We start from the raw sequence: 20862 nt of genomic DNA, 5'->3' as shown, positions 1-20862 counted from the left end.
TCATTTGGTCCACTTGCCTTCTAAGCTAAACTCATGCCCATCTCTTAAGGAATTCAGCAAAACCTCATGGCTAAAGACAAGAAAATTGCCCAGTTGTGTCTATCATGGCTAAAGACAAGAAGTCAATCAAACCTCATGGCAAAAGATGGAAAAATTGCCCAAAGTGAGGATCAAACTCACAGTTTTCAGATTATTAAATTCATAGGCCGACCAGATCACTGCAGAGTTAAGCAGCTGGAGTTGGAGTTGTACTTTGTGGATGGAAAAAGAAAATCATTACCCCACAGCTTTAAGCCATTCATTTGGTCCACTTGCCTTCTAAGCTAAACTCATGCCCATCTCTTAAGGAATTCAGCAAAACCTCATGGCTAAAGACAAGAAAATTGCCCAGTTGTGTCTCTCATGGCTAAAGACAAGAAGTCAACCAAACCTCATGGCAAAAGATGGAAAAATTGCCCAAAGTGAGGATCAAACTCACAGTTTTCAGATTATTAAATTCATAGGCCGACCAGATTACTGCAGAGTTAAGCAGCTGGAGTTGGAGTTGTTCTTTGTGGATGAAAAAAGAAAATCCTTACCCCACAGCTTTAAGCCATTCATTTGGTCCACTTGCCTTCTAAGCTAAACTCATGCCCATCTCTTAAGGAAATCAACAAAACCTCATGGCTAAAGCCAAGAAAAATTGCCCCCTGTGAGGATCGAACTCACGACCTTCAGGTTATGAGACTGACGCGCTACCTACTGCGCTAACGAGGCAAGTGGCATGGTGGTATGATCCAGTGCCAAGCGGATAATTCAAAAGAATACAAATTTTAGATCACTTTTTTACTTTTTTTTTTCCTCATACAAAAAAACTGTGGCAGAAGCAGGTCCCATATGGTCTAGCGGTTAGGATTCCTGGTTTTCACCCAGGCGGCCCGGGTTCGACTCCCGGTATGGGAATGTGTTTTTTTTATAAACTTGCAGGCAAGTTCAAAGGAGGGTGAGGTCATTTGAAAGTGAAGCGGACGGAGTTCTAGTTGGTCTTTGTGGGTGAAAAGAAAGAAATCGGAACACATCTGTTGTTAGCCATTTATTATATCCATTTTCTCAAGATCCCACTTGGCTTCAAAGCTAAACTCATCCCCATCTCCACTTTCTAACTCTATGATGCTAAGGAAGTCAACCAAACCTCATGGCAAAAGATGGAAAAATTGCCTGGTGTGAGGATTAAACTCACAGTTTTCAGATTATTAAATTCATAGGCCGACCAGATCACTGCAGAGTTAAGCAGCTGGAGTTGGAGTTGTACTTTGTGGATGGAAAAAGAAAATCATTACCCCACAGCTTTAAGCCATTCATTTGGTCCACTTGCCTTCTAAGCTAAACTCATGCCCATCTCTTAAGGAATTCAGCAAAACCTCATGGCTAAAGACAAGAAAATTGCCCAGTTTTGTCTCTCATGGCTAAAGACAAGAAGTCAACCAAACCTCATGGCAAAAGATGGAAAAATTGCCCGGTGTGGGAATCAAACTCACAGTTTTCAGATTATTAAATTCATAGGCCGACCAGATCACTGCAGAGTTAAGCAGCTGGAGTTGGAGTTGTTCTTTGTGGATGAAAAAAGAAAATCATTACCCCACAGCTTTAAGCCATTCATTTGGTCCACTTGCCTTCTAAGCTAAACTCATGCCCATCTCTTAAGGAATTCAGCAAAACCTCATGGCTAAAGCCAAGAAAAATTGCCCCGTGTGAGGATTGAACGCACGACCTTCAGATTATGAGACTGACGCGCTACCTACTGCGCTAACGAGGCAAGTGGCATGGTGGTTTGATCCAGTGCCAAGCTGATAATTTAAAAGAATACAAATTTTAGATCACTTTTTTACTTTTTTTTTTTTCCTCAAACAAAAAAACAGTGGCAGAAGTAGGTCCCATATGGTGTAGCGGTTAGGATTCCTGGTTTTCACCCAGGCGGCCCGGGTTCGACTCCAGGTATGGGAATGTGTCTTTTTTATAAACTTGCAGGCAAGTTCAAAGGAGGGTAAGGTCATTTGAAAGTGAAGCGAACGGAGTTGTAGTTGGTCTTTGTGGGTGAAAAGAAAGAAATCGGAACACATCTGTTGTTAGCCATTTATTATATCCATTTTCTCAAGATCCCACTTGGCTTCAAAGCTAAACTCATCCCCATCTCCACTTTCTAACTCTATGATGCTAAGGAAGTCAACCAAACCTCATGGCAAAAGATGGAAAAATTGCCTGGTGTGAGGATTAAACTCACAGTTTTCAGATTATTAAATTCATAGGCCGACCAGATCACTGCAGAGTTAAGCAGCTGGAGTTGGAGTTGTACTTTGTGGATGGAAAAAGAAAATCATTACCCCACAGCTTTAAGCCATTCATTTGGTCCACTTGCCTTCTAAGCTAAACTCATGCCCATCTCTTAAGGAATTCAGCAAAACCTCATGGCTAAAGACAAGAAAATTGCCCAGTTGGGTCTCTCATGGCTAAAGACAAGAAGTCAACCAAGCCTCATGGCAAAAGATGGAAAAATTGCCCAAAGTGAGGATCAAACTCACAGTTTTCAGATTATTAAATTCATAGGCCGACCAGATCACTGCAGAGTTAAGCAGCTGGAGTTGGAGTTGTACTTTGTGGATGGAAAAAGAAAATCATTACCCCACAGCTTTAAGCCATTCATTTGGTCCACTTGCCTTCTAAGCTAAACTCATGCCCATCTCTTAAGGAATTCAACAAAACCTCATGGCTAAAGCCAAGAAAAGTTGCCCCGTGTGAGGATTGAACTCACGACCTTCAGATTATGAGACTGACGCGCTACCTACTGCGCTAACAAGGCAAGTGGCATGGTGGTATGATCCAGTGCCAAGCTGATAATTCAAAAGAATACAAATTTTAGATCACTTTTTTACTTTTTTTTTTTCCTCAAACAAAAAAACAGTGGCAGAAGTAGGTCCCATATGGTCTAGCGGTTAGGATTCCTGGTTTTCACCCAGGCGGCCCGGGTTCGACTCCAGGTATGGGAATGTGTCTTTTTTTATAAACTTGCAGGCAAGTTCAAAGGAGGGTGAGGTCATTTGAAAGTGAAGCGGACGGAGTTGTAGTTGGTCTTTGTGGGTGAAAAGAAAGAAATCGGAACACATCTGTTGTTAGCCATTTATTATATCGATTTTCTCAAGATCCCACTTGGCTTCAAAGCTAAACTCATCCCCATCTCCACTTTCTAACTCTATGATGCTAAGGAAGTCAACCGAACCTCATGGCAAAAGATGGAAAAATTGCCTGGTGTGAGGATTAAACTCACAGTTTTCAGATTATTAAATTCATAGGCCGACCAGATCACTGCAGAGTTAAGCAGCTGGAGTTGGAGTTGTACTTTGTGGATGGAAAAAGAAAATCATTACCCCACAGCTTTAAGCCATTCATTTGGTCCACTTGCCTTCTAAGCTAAACTCATGCCCATCTCTTAAGGAATTCAGCAAAACCTCATGGCTAAAGACAAGAAAATTGCCCAGTTTTGTCTCTCATGGCTAAAGACAAGAAGTCAACCAAACCTCATGGCAAAAGATGGAAAAATTGCCCAAAGTGAGTATCAAACTCACAGTTTTCAGATTATTAAATTCATAGGCCGACCAGATCACTGCAGAGTTAAGCAGCTGGAGTTGGAGTTGTTCTTTGTGGATGAAAAAAGAAAATCCTTACCCCACAGCTTTAAGCCATTCATTTGGTCCACTTGCCTTCTAAGCTAAACTCATGCCCATCTCTTAAGGAAATCAACAAAACCTCATGGCTAAAGCCAAGAAAAATTGCCCCGTGTGAGGATTAGACTCACGACCTTCAGATTATGAGACTGACGCGCTACCTACTGCGCTAACGAGGCAAGTGGCATGGTGGTTTGATCCAGTGCCAAGCTGATAATTCAAAAGAATACAAATTTTAGATCACTTTTTTACTTTTTTTTTTTCCTCAAACAAAAAAACAGTGGCAAAAGTAGGTCCCATATGGTCTAGCGGTTAGGATTCCTGGTTCTCGCCCGGGTTCGACTCCCGGTATCGGAATGTGTTTTTTTTATAAACTTGCAGGCAAGTTCAAAGGAGGGTGAGGTCATTTGAAAGTGAAGCGGACGGAGTTCTAGTTGGTCTTTGTGGGTGAAAAGAAAGAAATCGGAACACATCTGTTGTTAGCCATTTATTATATCGATTTTCTCAAGATCCCACTTGGCTTCAAAGCTAAACTCATCCTCATCTCCACTTTCTAATTCTATGATGCTAAGGAAGTCAACCAAACCTCATGGCAAAAGATGGAAAAATTGCCTGGTGTGAGGATTAAACTCACAGTTTTCAGATTATTAAATTCATAGGCCGACCAGATCACTGCAGAGTTAAGCAGCTGGAGTTGGAGTTGTACTTTGTGGATGGAAAAAGAAAATCATTACCCCACAGCTTTAAGCCATTCATTTGGTCCACTTGCCTTCTAAGCTAAACTCATGCCCATCTCTTAAGGAATTCAGCAAAACCTCATGGCTAAAGACAAGAAAATTGCCCAGTTGTGTCTCTCATGGCTAAAGACAAGAAGTCAACCAAACCTCATGGCAAAAGATGGAAAAATTATCTTCTAAGCTAAACTCATGCCCATCTCTTAAGGAAATCAACAAAACCTCATGGCTAAAGACAAGAAAATTGCCCAGTTTTGTCTCTCATGGCTAAAGACAAGAAGTCAACCAAACCTCATGGCAAAAGATGGAAAAATTGCCCGGTGTGGGAATCAAACTCACAGTTTTCAGATTATTAAATTCATAGGCGGACCAGATCACTGCAGAGTTAAGCAGCTGGAGTTGGAGTTGTTCTTTGTGGATGAAAAAAGAAAATCCTTACCCCACAGCTTTAAGCCATTCATTTGGTCCACTTGCCTTCTAAGCTAAACTCATGCCCATCTCTTAAGGAAATCAACAAAACCTCATGGCTAAAGCCAAGAAAAATTGCCCCCTGTGAGGATCGAACTCACGACCTTCAGATTATGAGACTGACGCGCTACCTACTGCGCTAACGAGGCAAGTGGCATGGTGGTATGATCCAGTGCCAAGCGGATAATTCAAAAGAATACAAATTTTAGATCACTTTTTTACTTTTTTTTTCCTCATGCAAAAAAACCGTGGCAGAAGCAGGTCATATATGGTCTAGCGGTTAGGATTCCTGGTTTTCACCCAGGCGGCCCGGGTTCGACTCCCGGTATGGGAATGTGTTTTTTTTTATAAACTTGCAGGCAAGTTCAAAGGAGGGTGAGGTCATTTGAAAGTGAAGCGGACGGAGTTCTAGTTGGTCTTTGTGGGTGAAAAGAAAGAAATCGGAACACATCTGTTGTTAGCCATTTATTATATCGATTTTCTCAAGATCCCACTTGGCTTCAAAGCTAAACTCATCCCCATCTCCACTTTCTAACTCTATGATGCTAAGGAAGTCAACCGAACCTCATGGCAAAAGATGGAAAAATTGCCTGGTGTGAGGATTAAACTCACAGTTTTCAGATTATTAAATTCATAGGCCGACCAGATCACTGCAGAGTTAAGCAGCTGGAGTTGGAGTTGTACTTTGTGGATGGAAAAAGAAAATCATTACCCCACAGCTTTAAGCCATTCATTTGGTCCACTTGCCTTCTAAGCTAAACTCACGCCCATCTCTTAAGGAATTCAGCAAAACCTCATGGCTAAAGACAAGAAAATTGCCCAGTTGTGTCTCTCATGGCTAAAGACAAGAAGTCAACCAAACCTCATGGCAAAAGATGGAAAAATTGCCCAAAGTGAGTATCAAACTCACAGTTTTCAGATTATTAAATTCATAGGCCGACCAGATCACTGCAGAGTTAAGCAGCTGGAGTTGGAGTTGTTCTTTGTGGATGAAAAAAGAAAATCCTTACCCCACAGCTTTAAGCCATTCATTTGGTCCACTTGCCTGCTAAGCTAAACTCATGCCCATCTCTTAAGGAAATCAACAAAACCTCATGGCTAAAGCCAAGAAGAATTGCCCCGTGTGAGGATCGAACTCACGACCTTCAGATTATGAGACTGACGCGCTACCTACTGCGCTAACGAGGCAAGTGGTATGGGGGTGTGATCAAGTGCCAAGTGGATAATTCAAAAGAATACATATTTTAGATCACTTTTTTACTTTTTTTTCCTCATACAAAAAAACTGTGGCAGAAGCAGGTCCAATATGGTCTAGCGGTTAGGATTCCTGGTTTTCACCCAGGCGGCCCGGGTTCGAATCCCGGTATGGGAATTTGTTTTTTTTATAAACTTGCAGGCAAGTTCAAAGGAGGGTGAGGTCATTTGAAAGTGAAGCGGTTGGAGTTCTAGTTGGTCTTTGTGGGTGAAAAGAAAGAAATCGGAACACATCTGTTGTTAGCCATTTATTATATCGATTTTCTCAAGATCCCACTTGGCTTCAAAGCTAAACTCATCCCCATCTCCACTTTCTAACTCTATGATGCTAAGGAAGTCAACCAAACCTCATGGCAAAAGATGGAAAAATTGCCTGGTGTGAGGATTAAACTCACAGTTTTCAGATTATTAAATTCATAGGCCGACCAGATCACTGCAGAGTTAAGCAGCTGGAGTTGGAGTTGTACTTTGTGGATGGAAAAAGAAAATCATTACCCCAAAGCTTTAAGCCATTCATTTGGTCCACTTGCCTTCTAAGCTAATCTCATGCCCATCTCTTAAGGAATTCAGCAAAACCTCATGGCTAAAGACAAGAAAATTGCCCAGTTGTGTCTCTCATGGCTAAAGACAAGAAGTCAACCAAACCTCATGGCAAAAGATGGAAAAATTGCCCAAAGTGAGGATCAAACTCACAGTTTTCAGATTATTAAATTCATAGGCCGACCAGATCACTGCAGAGTTAAGCAGCTGGAATTGGAGTTGTTCTTTGTGGATGAAAAAAAAAATCCTTACCCCACAGCTTTAAGCCATTCATTTGGTCCACTTGCCTTCTAAGCTAAACTCATGCCCATCTCTTAAGGAAATCAGCAAAACCTCATGGCTAAAGCCAAGAAAAATTGCCCCGTGTGAGGATTAAACTCACGACCTTCAGATTATGAGACTGACGCGCTACCTACTGCGCTAACGAGGCAAGTGGCATGGTGGTTTGATCCAGTGCCAAGCTGATAATTCAAAAGAATACAAATTTTAGATCACTTTTTTACTTTTTTTTTTTCCTCAAACAAAAAAACAGTGGCAAAAGTAGGTCCCATATGGTCTAGCGGTTAGGATTCCTGGTTCTCACCCAGGCGGCCCGGGTTCGACTCCCGGTATCGGAATGTGTTTTTTTTATAAACTTGCAGGCAAGTTCAAAGGAGGGTAAGGTCATTTGAAAGTGAAGCGGACGGAGTTCTAGTTGGTCTTTGTGGGTGAAAAGAAAGAAATCGGAACACATCTGTTGTTAGCCATTTATTATATCGATTTTCTCAAGATCCCACTTGGCTTCAAAGCTAAACTCATCCCCATCTCCACTTTCTAACTCTATGATGCTAAGGAAGTCAACCAAACCTCATGGCAAAAGATGGAAAAATTGCCCGGTATGAGAATCAAACTCACAGTTTTCAGATTATTAAATTCATAGGCCGACCAGATCACTGCAGAGTTAAGCAGCTGGAGTTGGAGTTGTACTTTGTGGATGGAAAAAGAAAATCATTACCCCACAGCTTTAAGCCATTCATTTGGTCCACTTGCCTTCTAAGCTAAACTCATGCCCATCTCTTAAGGAATTCAGCAAAACCTCATGGCTAAAGACAAGAAAATTGCCCAGTTTTGTCTCTCATGGCTAAAGACAAGAAGTCAACCAAACCTCATGGCAAAAGATGGAAAAATTACCTTCTAAGCTAAACTCATGCCCATCTCTTAAGGAAATCAACAAAACCTCATGGCTAAAGACAAGAAATTTGCCCAGTTTTGTCTCTCATGGCTAAAGACAAGAAGTCAACCAAACCTCATGGCAAAAGATGGAAAAATTTAATGAATTTAATAATCTGAAAACTGTGAGTTTGATCCTCACTTTGGGCAATTTTTCCATCTTTTGCCATGAGGTTTGGTTGACTTCTTGTCTTTAGCCATGAGAGACACAACTGGGCAATTTTCTTGTCTTTAGCCATGAGGTTTTGCTGAATTCCTTAAGAGATGGGCATGAGTTTAGCTTAGAAGGCAAGTGGACCAAATGAATGGCTTAAAGCTGTGGGGTAATGATTTTCTTTTTTCATCCACAAAGAACAACTCCAACTCCAGCTGCTTAACTCTGCAGTGATCTGGTCGGCCTAAGAATTTAATAATCTGAAAACTGTGAGTTTAATCCTCACACCAGGCAATTTTTCCATCTTTTGCCATGAGGTTTGGTTGACTTCCTTAGCATCATAGAGTTAGAAAGTGGAGATGGGGATGAGTTTAGCTTTGAAGCCAAGTGGGATCTTGAGAAAATGGATATAATAAATGGCTAACAACAGATGTTAAGCTGTGTCAGTGCCAAGCTGATAATTCAAAAGAATACAAATTTTAGATCACTTTTTTACTTTTTTTTTTTCCTCAAACAAAAAAACAGTGGCAAAAGTAGGTCCCATATGGTCTAGCGGTTAGGATTCCTGGTTCTCACCCAGGCGGCCCGGGTTCGACTCCCGGTATCGGAATGTGTTTTTTTTATAAACTTGCAGGCAAGTTCAAAGGAGGGTGAGGTCATTTGAAAGTGAAGCGGACGGAGTTCTAGTTGGTCTTTGTGGGTGAAAAGAAAGAAATCGGAACACATCTGTTGTTAGCCATTTATTATATCGATTTTCTCAAGATCCCACTTGGCTTCAAAGCTAAACTCATCCCCATCTCCACTTTCTAACTCTATGATGCTAAGGAAGTCAACCAAACCTTATGGCAAAAGATGGAAAAATTGCCTGGTGTGAGGATTAAACTCACAGTTTTCAGATTATTAAATTCATAGGCCGACCAGATCACTGCAGAGTTAAGCAGCTGGAGTTGGAGTTGTACTTTGTGGATGGAAAAAGAAAATCATTACCCCACAGCTTTAAGCCATTCATTTGGTCCACTTGCCTTCTAAGCTAAACTCATGCCCATCTCTTAAGGAATTCAGCAAAACCTCATGGCTAAAGACAAGAAAATTGCCCAGTTTTGTCTCTCATGGCTAAAGACAAGAAGTCAACCAAACCTCATGGCAAAAGATGGAAAAATTGCCCGGTGTGGGAATCAAACTCACAGTTTTCAGATTATTAAATTCATAGGCCGACCAGATCACTGCAGAGTTAAGCAGCTGGAGTTGGAGTTGTTCTTTGTGGATGAAAAAAGAAAATCATTACCCCACAGCTTTAAGCCATTCATTTGGTCCACTTGCCTTCTAAGCTAAACTCATGCCCATCTCTTAAGGAAATCAACAAAACCTCATGGCTAAAGCCAAGAAAAATTGCCCCATGTGAGGATTGAACTCACGACCTTCAGATTATGAGACTGACGCGCTACCTACTGCGCTAACGAGGCAAGTGGCATGGTGGTATGATCCAGTGCCAAGCTGATAATTCAAAAGAATACAAATTTTAGATCACTTTTTTACTTTTTTTTTTCCTCAAACAAAAAAACAGTGGCAGAAGTAGGTTCCATATGGTCTAGCGGTTAGGATTCCTAGTTTTCACCCAGGCGGCCCGGGTTCGACTCCCGGTATCGGAATGTGTTTTTTTTATAAACTTGCAGGCAAGTTCAAAGGAGGGTGAGGTCATTGGAAAGTGAAGCGGATGGAGTTGTAGTTGGTCTTTGTGGGTGAAAAGAAAGAAATCGGAACACATCTGTTGTTAGCCATTTATTATATCGATTTTCTCAAGATCCCACTTGGCTTCAAAGCTAAACTCATCCCCATCTCCACTTTCTAACTCTATGATGCTAAGGAAGTCAACCAAACCTCATGGCAAAAGATGGAAAAATTGCCTGGTGTGAGGATTAAACTCACAATTTTCAGATTATTAAATTCATAGGCCGACCAGATCACTGCAGAGTTAAGCAGCTGGAGTTGGAGTTGTACTTTGTGGATGGAAAAAGAAAATCATTACCCCACAGCTTTAAGCCATTCATTTGGTCCACTTGCCTTCTAAGCTAAACTCATGCCCATCTCTTAAAGAATTCAGCAAAACCTCATGGCTAAAGACAAGAAAATTGCCCAGTTGTGTCTCTCATGGCTAAAGACAAGAAGTCAACCAAACCTCATGGCAAAAGATGGAAAAATTATCTTCTAAGCTAAACTCATGCCCATCTCTTAAGGAAATCAACAAAACCTCATGGCTAAAGACAAGAAAATTGCCCAGTTTTGTCTCTCATGGCTAAAGACAAGAAGTCAACCAAACCTCATGGCAAAAGATGGAAAAATTGCCCGGTGTGGGAATCAAACTCACAGTTTTCAGATTATTAAATTCATAGGCGGACCAGATCACTGCAGAGTTAAGCAGCTGGAGTTGGAGTTGTTCTTTGTGGATGAAAAAAGAAAATCCTTACCCCACAGCTTTAAGCCATTCATTTGGTCCACTTGCCTTCTAAGCTAAATTCATGCCCATCTCTTAAGGAAATCAACAAAACCTCATGGCTAAAGCCAAGAAAAATTGCCCCCTTTGAGGATCGAACTCACGACCTTCAGATTATGAGACTGACGCGCTACCTACTGCGCTAACGAGGCAAGTTGCATGGTGGTATGATCCAGTGCCAAGCAGATAATTCAAAAGAATACAAATTTTAGATCACTTTTTTACTTTTTTTTTTTTCCTCAAACAAAAAAACAGTGGCAAAAGTAGGTCCCATATGGTCTAGCAGTTAGGATTCCTGGTTCTCACCCAGGCGGCCCGGGTTCGACTCCCGGTATGGGAATGTGTTTTTTTTATAAACTTGCAGGCAAGTTCAAAGGAGGGTGAGGTCATTTGAAAGTGAAGCGGACGGAGTTCTAGTTGGTCTTTGTGGGTGAAAAGAAAGAAATCGGAACACATCTGTTGTTAGCCATTTATTATATCCATTTTCTCAAGATCCCACTTGGCTTCAAAGCTAAACTCATCCCCATCTCCACTTTCTAACTCTATGATGCTAAGGAAGTCAACCGAACCTCATGGCAAAAGATGGAAAAATTGCCTGGTGTGAGGATTAAACTCACAGTTTTCAGATTATTAAATTCATAGGCCGACCAGATCACTGCAGAGTTAAGCAGCTGGAGTTGGAGTTGTACTTTGTGGATGGAAAAAGAAAATCATTACCCCACAGCTTTAAGCCATTCATTTGGTCCACTTGCCTTCTAAGCTAAACTCATGCCCATCTCTTAAGGAATTCAGCAAAACCTCATGGCTAAAGACAAGAAAATTGCCCAGTTTTGTCTCTCATGGCTAAAGACAAGAAGTCAACCAAACCTCATGGCAAAAGATGGAAAAATTGCCCAAAGTGAGTATCAAACTCACAGTTTTCAGATTATTAAATTCATAGGCCGACCAGATCACTGCAGAGTTAAGCAGCTGGAATTGGAGTTGTTCTTTGTGGATGAAAAAAGAAAATCCTTACCCCACAGCTTTAAGCCATTCATTTGGTCCACTTGCCTTCTAAGCTAAACTCATGCCCATCTCTTAAGGAAATCAGCAAAACCTCATGGCTAAAGCCAAGAAAAATTGCCCCGTGTGAGGATTAAACTCACGACCTTCAGATTATGAGACTGACGCGCTACCTACTGCGCTAACGAGGCAAGTGGCATGGTGGTTTGATCCAGTGCCAAGCTGATAATTCAAAAGAATACAAATTTTAGATCACTTTTTTACTTTTTTTTTTTCCTCAAACAAAAAAACAGTGGCAAAAGTAGGTCCCATATGGTCTAGCGGTTAGGATTCCTGGTTCTCACCCAGGCGGCCCGGGTTCGACTCCCGGTATCGGAATGTGTTTTTTTTATAAACTTGCAGGCAAGTTCAAAGGAGGGTAAGGTCATTTGAAAGTGAAGCGGACGGAGTTCTAGTTGGTCTTTGTGGGTGAAAAGAAAGAAATCGGAACACATCTGTTGTTAGCCATTTATTATATCGATTTTCTCAAGATCCCACTTGGCTTCAAAGCTAAACTCATCCCCATCTCCACTTTCTAACTCTATGATGCTAAGGAAGTCAACCAAACCTCATGGCAAAAGATGGAAAAATTGCCCGGTATGAGAATCAAACTCACAGTTTTCAGATTATTAAATTCATAGGCCGACCAGATCACTGCAGAGTTAAGCAGCTGGAGTTGGAGTTGTACTTTGTGGATGGAAAAAGAAAATCATTACCCCACAGCTTTAAGCCATTCATTTGGTCCACTTGCCTTCTAAGCTAAACTCATGCCCATCTCTTAAGGAATTCAGCAAAACCTCATGGCTAAAGACAAGAAAATTGCCCAGTTTTGTCTCTCATGGCTAAAGACAAGAAGTCAACCAAACCTCATGGCAAAAGATGGAAAAATTACCTTCTAAGCTAAACTCATGCCCATCTCTTAAGGAAATCAACAAAACCTCATGGCTAAAGACAAGAAATTTGCCCAGTTTTGTCTCTCATGGCTAAAGACAAGAAGTCAACCAAACCTCATGGCAAAAGATGGAAAAATTTAATGAATTTAATAATCTGAAAACTGTGAGTTTGATCCTCACTTTGGGCAATTTTTCCATCTTTTGCCATGAGGTTTGGTTGACTTCTTGTCTTTAGCCATGAGAGACACAACTGGGCAATTTTCTTGTCTTTAGCCATGAGGTTTTGCTGAATTCCTTAAGAGATGGGCATGAGTTTAGCTTAGAAGGCAAGTGGACCAAATGAATGGCTTAAAGCTGTGGGGTAATGATTTTCTTTTTTCATCCACAAAGAACAACTCCAACTCCAGCTGCTTAACTCTGCAGTGATCTGGTCGGCCTAAGAATTTAATAATCTGAAAACTGTGAGTTTAATCCTCACACCAGGCAATTTTTCCATCTTTTGCCATGAGGTTTGGTTGACTTCCTTAGCATCATAGAGTTAGAAAGTGGAGATGGGGATGAGTTTAGCTTTGAAGCCAAGTGGGATCTTGAGAAAATGGATATAATAAATGGCTAACAACAGATGTTAAGCTGTGTCAGTGCCAAGCTGATAATTCAAAAGAATACAAATTTTAGATCACTTTTTTACTTTTTTTTTTCCTCAAACAAAAAAACAGTGGCAAAAGTAGGTCCCATATGGTCTAGCGGTTAGGATTCCTGGTTCTCACCCAGGCGGCCCGGGTTCGACTCCCGGTATCGGAATGTGTTTTTTTTATAAACTTGCAGGCAAGTTCAAAGGAGGGTGAGGTCATTTGAAAGTGAAGCGGACGGAGTTCTAGTTGGTCTTTGTGGGTGAAAAGAAAGAAATCGGAACACATCTGTTGTTAGCCATTTATTATATCGATTTTCTCAAGATCCCACTTGGCTTCAAAGCTAAACTCATCCCCATCTCCACTTTCTAACTCTATGATGCTAAGGAAGTCAACCAAACCTTATGGCAAAAGATGGAAAAATTGCCTGGTGTGAGGATTAAACTCACAGTTTTCAGATTATTAAATTCATAGGCCGACCAGATCACTGCAGAGTTAAGCAGCTGGAGTTGGAGTTGTACTTTGTGGATGGAAAAAGAAAATCATTACCCCACAGCTTTAAGCCATTCATTTGGTCCACTTGCCTTCTAAGCTAAACTCATGCCCATCTCTTAAGGAATTCAGCAAAACCTCATGGCTAAAGACAAGAAAATTGCCCAGTTTTGTCTCTCATGGCTAAAGACAAGAAGTCAACCAAACCTCATGGCAAAAGATGGAAAAATTGCCCGGTGTGGGAATCAAACTCACAGTTTTCAGATTATTAAATTCATAGGCCGACCAGATCACTGCAGAGTTAAGCAGCTGGAGTTGGAGTTGTTCTTTGTGGATGAAAAAAGAAAATCATTACCCCACAGCTTTAAGCCATTCATTTGGTCCACTTGCCTTCTAAGCTAAACTCATGCCCATCTCTTAAGGAAATCAACAAAACCTCATGGCTAAAGCCAAGAAAAATTGCCCCATGTGAGGATTGAACTCACGACCTTCAGATTATGAGACTGACGCGCTACCTACTGCGCTAACGAGGCAAGTGGCATGGTGGTATGATCCAGTGCCAAGCTGATAATTCAAAAGAATACAAATTTTAGATCACTTTTTTACTTTTTTTTTTCCTCAAACAAAAAAACAGTGGCAGAAGTAGGTTCCATATGGTCTAGCGGTTAGGATTCCTAGTTTTCACCCAGGCGGCCCGGGTTCGACTCCCGGTATCGGAATGTGTTTTTTTTATAAACTTGCAGGCAAGTTCAAAGGAGGGTGAGGTCATTGGAAAGTGAAGCGGATGGAGTTGTAGTTGGTCTTTGTGGGTGAAAAGAAAGAAATCGGAACACATCTGTTGTTAGCCATTTATTATATTGATTTTCTCAAGATCCCACTTGGCTTCAAAGCTAAACTCATCCTCATCTCCACTTTCTAATTCTATGATGCTAAGGAAGTCAACCAAACCTCATGGCAAAAGATGGAAAAATTGCCTGGTGTGAGGATTAAACTCACAGTTTTCAGATTATTAAATTCATAGGCCGACCAGATCACTGCAGAGTTAAGCAGCTGGAGTTGGAGTTGTACTTTGTGGATGGAAAAAGAAAATCATTACCCCACAGCTTTAAGCCATTCATTTGGTCCACTTGCCTTCTAAGCTAAACTCATGCCCATCTCTTAAGGAATTCAGCAAAACCTCATGGCTAAAGACAAGAAAATTGCCCAGTTGTGTCTCTCATGGCTAAAGACAAGAAGTCAACCAAACCTCATGGCAAAAGATGGAAAAATTATCTTCTAAGCTAAACTCATGCCCATCTCTTAAGGAAATCAACAAAACCTCATGGCTAAAGACAAGAAAATTGCCCAGTTTTGTCTCTCATGGCTAAAGACAAGAAGTCAACCAAACCTCATGGCAAAAGATGGAAAAATTGCCCGGTGTGGGAATCAAACTCACAGTTTTCAGATTATTAAATTCATAGGCGGACCAGATCACTGCAGAGTTAAGCAGCTGGAGTTGGAGTTGTTCTTTGTGGATGAAAAAAGAAAATCCTTACCCCACAGCTTTAAGCCATTCATTTGGTCCACTTGCCTTCTAAGCTAAACTCATGCCCATCTCTTAAGGAAATCAACAAAACCTCATGGCTAAAGCCAAGAAAAATTGCCCCCTGTGAGGATCGAACTCACGACCTTCAGATTATGAGACTGACGCGCTACCTACTGCGCTAACGAGGCAAGTTGCATGGTGGTATGATCCAGTGCCAAGCGGATAATTCAAAAGAATACAAATTTTAGATCACTTTTTTACTTTTTTTTTTCCTCCAACAAAAAAAACTGTGGCAGAAGCAGGTCCCATATGGTCTAGCGGTTAGGATTCCTGGTTTTCACCCAGGCGGCCCGGGTTCGACTCCCGGTATGGGAATGTGTTTTTTTTATAAACTTGCAGGCAAGTTCAAAGGAGGGTGAGGTCATTTGAAAGTGAAGCGGACGGAGTTCTAGTTGGTCTTTGTGGGTGAAAAGAAAGAAATCGGAACACATCTGTTGTTAGCCATTTATTATATCCATTTTCTCAAGATCCCACTTGGCTTCAAAGCTAAACTCATCCCCATCTCCACTTTCTAACTCTATGATGCTAAGGAAGTCAACCAAACCTCATGGCAAAAGATGGAAAAATTGCCTGGTGTGAGGATTAAACTCACAGTTTTCAGATTATTAAATTCATAGGCCGACCAGATCACTGCAGAGTTAAGCAGCTGGAGTTGGAGTTGTACTTTGTGGATGGAAAAAGAAAATCATTACCCCACAGCTTTAAGCCATTCATTTGGTCCACTTGCCTTCTAAGCTAAACTCATGCCCATCTCTTAAGGAATTCAGCAAAACCTCATGGCTAAAGACAAGAAAATTGCCCAGTTTTGTCTCTCATGGCTAAAGACAAGAAGTCAACCAAACCTCATGGCAAAAGATGGAAAAATTACCTTCTAAGCTAAACTCATGCCCATCTCTTAAGGAAATCAACAAAACCTCATGGCTAAAGACAAGAAAATTGCCCAGTTTTGTCTCTCATGGCTACAGACAAGAATTCAACCAAACCTCATGGCAAAAGATGGAAAAATTGCCCGGTATGAGAATCAAACTCACAGTTTTCAGATTATTAAATTCATAGGCCGACCAGATCACTGCAGAGTTAAGCAGCTGGAGTTGGAGTTGTTCTTTGTGGATGAAAAAAGAAAATCCTTACCCCACAGCTTTAAGCCATTCATTTGGTCCACTTGCCTTCTAAGCTAAACTCATGCCCATCTCTTAAGGAAATCAACAAAACCTCATGGCTAAAGCCAAGAAAAATTGCCCCCTGTGAGGATCGAACTCACGACCTTCAGATTATGAAACTGACGTGCTACCTACTGCGCTAACGAGGCAAGTGGCATGGCGTTATGATCCAGTGCCAAGCGGATAATTCAAAAGAATACAAATTTTAGATCACTTTTTTACTTTTTTTTTTCCTCATACAAAAAAACTGTGGCAGAAGTAGGTCCCATATGGTCTAGCGGTTAGGATTCCTGGTTTTCACCCAGGCGGCCCGGGTTCGGGCCTAAACTCATGCCCATCTCTTAAGGAATTCAGCAAAACCTCATGGCTAAAGACAAGAAAATTGCCAGTTTTGTCTCTCATGGCTAAAGACAAGAAGTCAACCAAACCTCATGGCAAAAGATGGAAAAATTACCTTCTAAGCTAAACTCATGCCCATCTCTTAAGGAAATCAACAAAACCTCATGGCTAAAGACAAGAAAATTGCCCAGTTTTGTCTCTCATGGCTAAAGACAAGAAGTCAACCAAACCTCATGGCAAAAGATGGAAAAATTGCCCGGTGTGGGAATCAAACTCACAGTTTTCTGATTATTAAATTCATAGGCCGACCAGATCACTGCAGAGTTAAGCAGCTGGAGTTGGAGTTGTTCTTTGTGGATGAAAAAAGAAAATCATTACCCCACAGCTTTAAGCCATTCATTTGGTCCACTTTTCGACTCCCGGTATCGGAATGTGTTTTTTTAATAAACTTGCAGGCAAGTTCAAAGGAGGGTGAGGTCATTGGAAAGTGAAGCGGATGGAGTTGTAGTTGGTCTTTGTGGGTGAAAAGAAAGAAATCGGAACACATCTGTTGTTAGCCATTTATTATATCCATTTTCTCAAGATCCCACTTGGCTTCAAAGCTAAACTCATCCCCATCTCCACTTTCTAACTCTATGATGCTAAGGAAGTCAACCAAACCTCATGGCAAAAGATGGAAAAATTGCCTGGTGTGAGGATTAAACTCACAGTTTTCAGATTATTAAATTCATAGGCCGACCAGATCACTGCAGAGTTAAGCAGCTGGAGTTGGAGTTGTACTTTGTGGATGGAAAAAGAAAATCATTACCCCACAGCTTTAAGCCATTCATTTGGTCCACTTGCCTTCTAAGCTAAACTCATGCCCATCTCTTAAGGAATTCAGCGAAACCTCATGGCTAAAGACAAGAAAATTGCCCAGTTTTGTCTCTCATGGCTAAAGACAAGAAGTCAACCAAACCTCATGGCAAAAGATGGAAAAATTACCTTCTAAGCTAAACTCATGCCCATCTCTTAAGGAAATCAACAAAACCTCATGGCTAAAGACAAGAAAATTGCCCAGTTTTGTCTCTCATGGCTAAAGACAAGAAGTCAACCAAACCTCATGGCAAAAGATGGAAAAATTGGCCGGTGTGGGAATCAAACTCACAGTTTTCAGATTATTAAATTCATAGGCCGACCAGATCACTGCAGAGTTAAGCAGCTGGAGTTGGAGTTGTTCTTTGTGGATGAAAAAAGAAAATCCTTACCCCACAGCTTTAAGCCATTCATTTGGTCCACTTGCCTTCTAAGCTAAACTCATGCCCATCTCTTAAGGAAATCAACAAAACCTCATGGCTAAAGCCAAGAAAAATTGCCCCGTGTGAGGATCGAACTCACGACCTTCAGATTATGAGACTGACGCGCTACCTACTGCGCTAACGAGGCAAGTGGCATGGTGGTATGATCCAGTGCCAAGCGGATAATTCAAAAGAATACAAATTTTAGATCACTTTTTTACTTTTTTTTTTCCTCATACAAAAAAACTGTGGCAGAAGCAGGTTCCATATGGTCTAGCGGTTAGGATTCCTGGTTTTCACCCAGGTGGCCCGGGTTCGACTCCCGGTATGGGAATGTGTTTTTTTTATAAACTTGCAGGCAAGTTCAAAGGAGGGTGAGGTCATTTGAAAGTGAAGCGGACGGAGTTCTAGTTGGTCTTTGTGGGTGAAAAGAAAGAAATCGGAACACATCTGTTGTTAGCCATTTATTATATCCATTTTCTCAAGATCCCACTTGGCTTCAAAGCTAAACTCATCCCCATCTCCACTTTCTAACTCTATGATGCTAAGGAAGTCAACCAAACCTCGTGGCAAAAGATGGAAAAATTGCCTGGTGTGAGGATTAAACTCACAGTTTTCAGATTATTAAATTCATAGGCCGACCAGATCACTGCAGAGTTAAGCAGCTGAAGTTGGAGTTGTACTTTGTGGATGGAAAAAGAAAATCATTACCCCACAGCTTTAAGCCATTCATTTGGTCCACTTGCCTTCTAAGCTAAACTCATGCCCAACTCTTAAGGAATTCAGCAAAACCTCATGGCTAAAGACAAGAAAATTGCCCAGTTTTGTCTCTCATGGCTAAAGACAAGAAGTCAACCAAACCTCATGGCAAAAGATGGAAAAATTACCTTCTAAGCTAAACTTATGCCCATCTCTTAAGGAAATCAACAAAATCTCATGGCTAAAGACAAGAAAATTGCCCAGTTTTGTCTCTCATGGCTAAAGACAAGAAGTCAACCAAACCTCATGGCAAAAGATGGAAAAATTGCCCGGTGTGGGAATCAAACTCACAGTTTTCAGATTATTAAATTCATAGGCCGACCAGATCACTGCAGAGTTAAGCAGCTGGAGTTGGAGTTGTTCTTTGTGGATGAAAAAAGAAAATCCTTACCCCACAGCTTTAAGCCATTCATTTGGTCCACTTGCCTTCTAAGCTAAACTCATGCCCATCTCTTAAGGAAATCAACAAAACCTCATGGCTAAAGCCAAGAAAAATTGCCCCCTGTGAGGATCGAACTCACGACCTTCAGATTATGAGACTGACGCGCTTCCTACTGCGCTAACGAGACAAGTTGCATGGTGGTATGATCCAGTGCCAAGTGGATAATTCAAAAGAATACAAATTTTAGATCACTTTTTTACTTTTTTTTTTCCTCAAACAAAAAAACAGTGGCAGAAGTAGGTCCCATATGGTCTAGCGGTTAGGATTCCTGGTTTTCACCCAGGCGGCCCGGGTTCGACTCCCGGTATGGGAATGTTTGTTTTTTTTATAAACTTGCAGGCAAGTTCAAAGGAGGGTGAGGTCATTTGAAAGTGAAGCGGACGGAGTTCTAGTTGGTCTTTGTGGGTGAAAAGAAAGAAATCGGAACACATCTGTTGTTAGCCATTTATTATATCGATTTTCTCAAGATCCCACTTGGCTTCAAAGCTAAACTCGTCCCCATCTCCACTTTCTAACTCTATGATGCTAAGGAAGTCAACCAAACCTCATGGCAAATGATGGAAAAATTGCCTGGTGTGAGGATTAAACTCACAGTTTTCAGATTATTAAATTCATAGGCCGACCAGATCACTGCAGAGTTAAGCAGCTGGAGTTGGAGTTGTACTTTGTGGATGGAAAAAGAAAATCATTACCCCACAGCTTTAAGCCATTCATTTGGTCCACTTGCCTTCTAAGCTAAACTCATGCCCATCTCTTAAGGAATTCAGCAAAACCTCATGGCTAAAGACAAGAAAATTGCCCAGTTGTGTCTCTCATGGCTAAAGACAAGAAGTCAACCAAACCTCATGGCAAAAGATTGAAAAATTGCCCAAAGTGAGGATCAAACTCACAGTTTTCAGATTATTAAATTCATAGGCCGACCAGATCACTGCAGAGTTAAGCAGCTGGAGTTGGAGTTGTACTTTGTGGATGGAAAAAGAAAATCATTACCCCACAGCTTTAAGCCATTCATTTGGTCCACTTGCCTTCTAAGCTAAACTCATGCCCATCTCTTAAGGAATTTAGCAAAACCTCATGGCTAAAGACAAGAAAATTGCCCAGTTGTGTCTCTCATGGCTAAAGACAAGAAGTCAACCAAACCTCATGGCAAAAGATGGAAAAATTGCCCAAAGTGAGGATCAAACTCACAGTTTTCAGATTATTAAATTCATAGGCCGACCAGATCACTGCAGAGTTAAGCAGCTGGAGTTGGAGTTGTTCTTTGTGGATGAAAAAAGAAAATCCTTACCCCACAGCTTTAAGCCATTCATTTGGTCCACTTGCCTTCTAAGCTAAACTCATGCCCATCTTTTAAGGAAATCAACAAAACCTCATGGCTAAAGCCAAGAAAAATTGCCCCGTGTGAGGATCGAACTCACGACCTTCAGATTATGAGACTGACGCGCTACCTACTGCGCTAACGAGACAAGTGGCATGGTGGTATGATCCAGTGCCAAGCGGATAATTCAAAAGAATACAAATTTTAGATCACTTTTTTACTTTTTTTTTTCCTCATACAAAAAAACTGTGGCAGAAGCAGGTCCCATATGGTCTAGCGGTTAGGATTCCTGGTTTTCACCCAGGCGGCCTGGGTTCGACTCCCGGTATTGGAATGTGTTTTTTTTTATAAACTTGCAGGCAAGTTCAAAGGAGGGTGA

General features: G+C 41.2%; 24 non-coding genes across 24 annotated transcripts; 13 read left to right on the top strand and 11 right to left on the bottom strand.

Moving 5' to 3' along the window:
• The first annotated feature begins 870 nt into the window (after positions 1-870).
• Positions 871-942, top strand: TRNAE-UUC (transfer RNA glutamic acid (anticodon UUC)). Its single transcript has one exon. It is a non-coding gene; the product is annotated as a tRNA-Glu (tRNA).
• A 780-nt stretch (positions 943-1722) lies between these two features.
• TRNAM-CAU (transfer RNA methionine (anticodon CAU)) lies at positions 1723-1795 on the bottom strand. Its single transcript has one exon. It is a non-coding gene; the product is annotated as a tRNA-Met (tRNA).
• A 968-nt stretch (positions 1796-2763) lies between these two features.
• Positions 2764-2836, bottom strand: TRNAM-CAU (transfer RNA methionine (anticodon CAU)). The gene has a single exon. It is a non-coding gene; the product is annotated as a tRNA-Met (tRNA).
• Positions 2837-2951: 115 nt separating this feature from the next.
• TRNAE-UUC (transfer RNA glutamic acid (anticodon UUC)) lies at positions 2952-3023 on the top strand. Its single transcript has one exon. It is a non-coding gene; the product is annotated as a tRNA-Glu (tRNA).
• A 1953-nt stretch (positions 3024-4976) lies between these two features.
• On the bottom strand, positions 4977-5049 carry TRNAM-CAU (transfer RNA methionine (anticodon CAU)). The gene has a single exon. It is a non-coding gene; the product is annotated as a tRNA-Met (tRNA).
• Positions 5050-5162: 113 nt separating this feature from the next.
• Positions 5163-5234, top strand: TRNAE-UUC (transfer RNA glutamic acid (anticodon UUC)). Its single transcript has one exon. It is a non-coding gene; the product is annotated as a tRNA-Glu (tRNA).
• A 781-nt stretch (positions 5235-6015) lies between these two features.
• TRNAM-CAU (transfer RNA methionine (anticodon CAU)) lies at positions 6016-6088 on the bottom strand. Its single transcript has one exon. It is a non-coding gene; the product is annotated as a tRNA-Met (tRNA).
• Positions 6089-6200: 112 nt separating this feature from the next.
• On the top strand, positions 6201-6272 carry TRNAE-UUC (transfer RNA glutamic acid (anticodon UUC)). The gene has a single exon. It is a non-coding gene; the product is annotated as a tRNA-Glu (tRNA).
• Positions 6273-7051: 779 nt separating this feature from the next.
• Positions 7052-7124, bottom strand: TRNAM-CAU (transfer RNA methionine (anticodon CAU)). The gene has a single exon. It is a non-coding gene; the product is annotated as a tRNA-Met (tRNA).
• Positions 7125-7239: 115 nt separating this feature from the next.
• Positions 7240-7311, top strand: TRNAE-CUC (transfer RNA glutamic acid (anticodon CUC)). Its single transcript has one exon. It is a non-coding gene; the product is annotated as a tRNA-Glu (tRNA).
• A 1284-nt stretch (positions 7312-8595) lies between these two features.
• TRNAE-CUC (transfer RNA glutamic acid (anticodon CUC)) lies at positions 8596-8667 on the top strand. Its single transcript has one exon. It is a non-coding gene; the product is annotated as a tRNA-Glu (tRNA).
• A 780-nt stretch (positions 8668-9447) lies between these two features.
• Positions 9448-9520, bottom strand: TRNAM-CAU (transfer RNA methionine (anticodon CAU)). Its single transcript has one exon. It is a non-coding gene; the product is annotated as a tRNA-Met (tRNA).
• Positions 9521-10816: 1296 nt separating this feature from the next.
• Positions 10817-10888, top strand: TRNAE-CUC (transfer RNA glutamic acid (anticodon CUC)). Its single transcript has one exon. It is a non-coding gene; the product is annotated as a tRNA-Glu (tRNA).
• A 780-nt stretch (positions 10889-11668) lies between these two features.
• On the bottom strand, positions 11669-11741 carry TRNAM-CAU (transfer RNA methionine (anticodon CAU)). Its single transcript has one exon. It is a non-coding gene; the product is annotated as a tRNA-Met (tRNA).
• Positions 11742-11856: 115 nt separating this feature from the next.
• Positions 11857-11928, top strand: TRNAE-CUC (transfer RNA glutamic acid (anticodon CUC)). Its single transcript has one exon. It is a non-coding gene; the product is annotated as a tRNA-Glu (tRNA).
• A 1283-nt stretch (positions 11929-13211) lies between these two features.
• On the top strand, positions 13212-13283 carry TRNAE-CUC (transfer RNA glutamic acid (anticodon CUC)). The gene has a single exon. It is a non-coding gene; the product is annotated as a tRNA-Glu (tRNA).
• A 780-nt stretch (positions 13284-14063) lies between these two features.
• Positions 14064-14136, bottom strand: TRNAM-CAU (transfer RNA methionine (anticodon CAU)). The gene has a single exon. It is a non-coding gene; the product is annotated as a tRNA-Met (tRNA).
• A 1107-nt stretch (positions 14137-15243) lies between these two features.
• TRNAM-CAU (transfer RNA methionine (anticodon CAU)) lies at positions 15244-15316 on the bottom strand. The gene has a single exon. It is a non-coding gene; the product is annotated as a tRNA-Met (tRNA).
• A 115-nt stretch (positions 15317-15431) lies between these two features.
• Positions 15432-15503, top strand: TRNAE-UUC (transfer RNA glutamic acid (anticodon UUC)). Its single transcript has one exon. It is a non-coding gene; the product is annotated as a tRNA-Glu (tRNA).
• Positions 15504-18039: 2536 nt separating this feature from the next.
• TRNAM-CAU (transfer RNA methionine (anticodon CAU)) lies at positions 18040-18112 on the bottom strand. The gene has a single exon. It is a non-coding gene; the product is annotated as a tRNA-Met (tRNA).
• Positions 18113-18226: 114 nt separating this feature from the next.
• Positions 18227-18298, top strand: TRNAE-UUC (transfer RNA glutamic acid (anticodon UUC)). The gene has a single exon. It is a non-coding gene; the product is annotated as a tRNA-Glu (tRNA).
• A 1108-nt stretch (positions 18299-19406) lies between these two features.
• TRNAE-UUC (transfer RNA glutamic acid (anticodon UUC)) lies at positions 19407-19478 on the top strand. The gene has a single exon. It is a non-coding gene; the product is annotated as a tRNA-Glu (tRNA).
• A 1080-nt stretch (positions 19479-20558) lies between these two features.
• Positions 20559-20631, bottom strand: TRNAM-CAU (transfer RNA methionine (anticodon CAU)). Its single transcript has one exon. It is a non-coding gene; the product is annotated as a tRNA-Met (tRNA).
• A 114-nt stretch (positions 20632-20745) lies between these two features.
• Positions 20746-20817, top strand: TRNAE-UUC (transfer RNA glutamic acid (anticodon UUC)). The gene has a single exon. It is a non-coding gene; the product is annotated as a tRNA-Glu (tRNA).
• Positions 20818-20862: the final 45 nt, after the last annotated feature.

This window comes from Hyla sarda, chromosome 4 (genome assembly GCF_029499605.1).
Source record: "Hyla sarda isolate aHylSar1 chromosome 4, aHylSar1.hap1, whole genome shotgun sequence".
Classification (NCBI taxonomy): domain Eukaryota; kingdom Metazoa; phylum Chordata; class Amphibia; order Anura; family Hylidae; genus Hyla; species Hyla sarda.
Note: the sequence above shows the minus strand (reverse complement) of the source record. Positions and strands in the feature narration are given on the sequence as shown.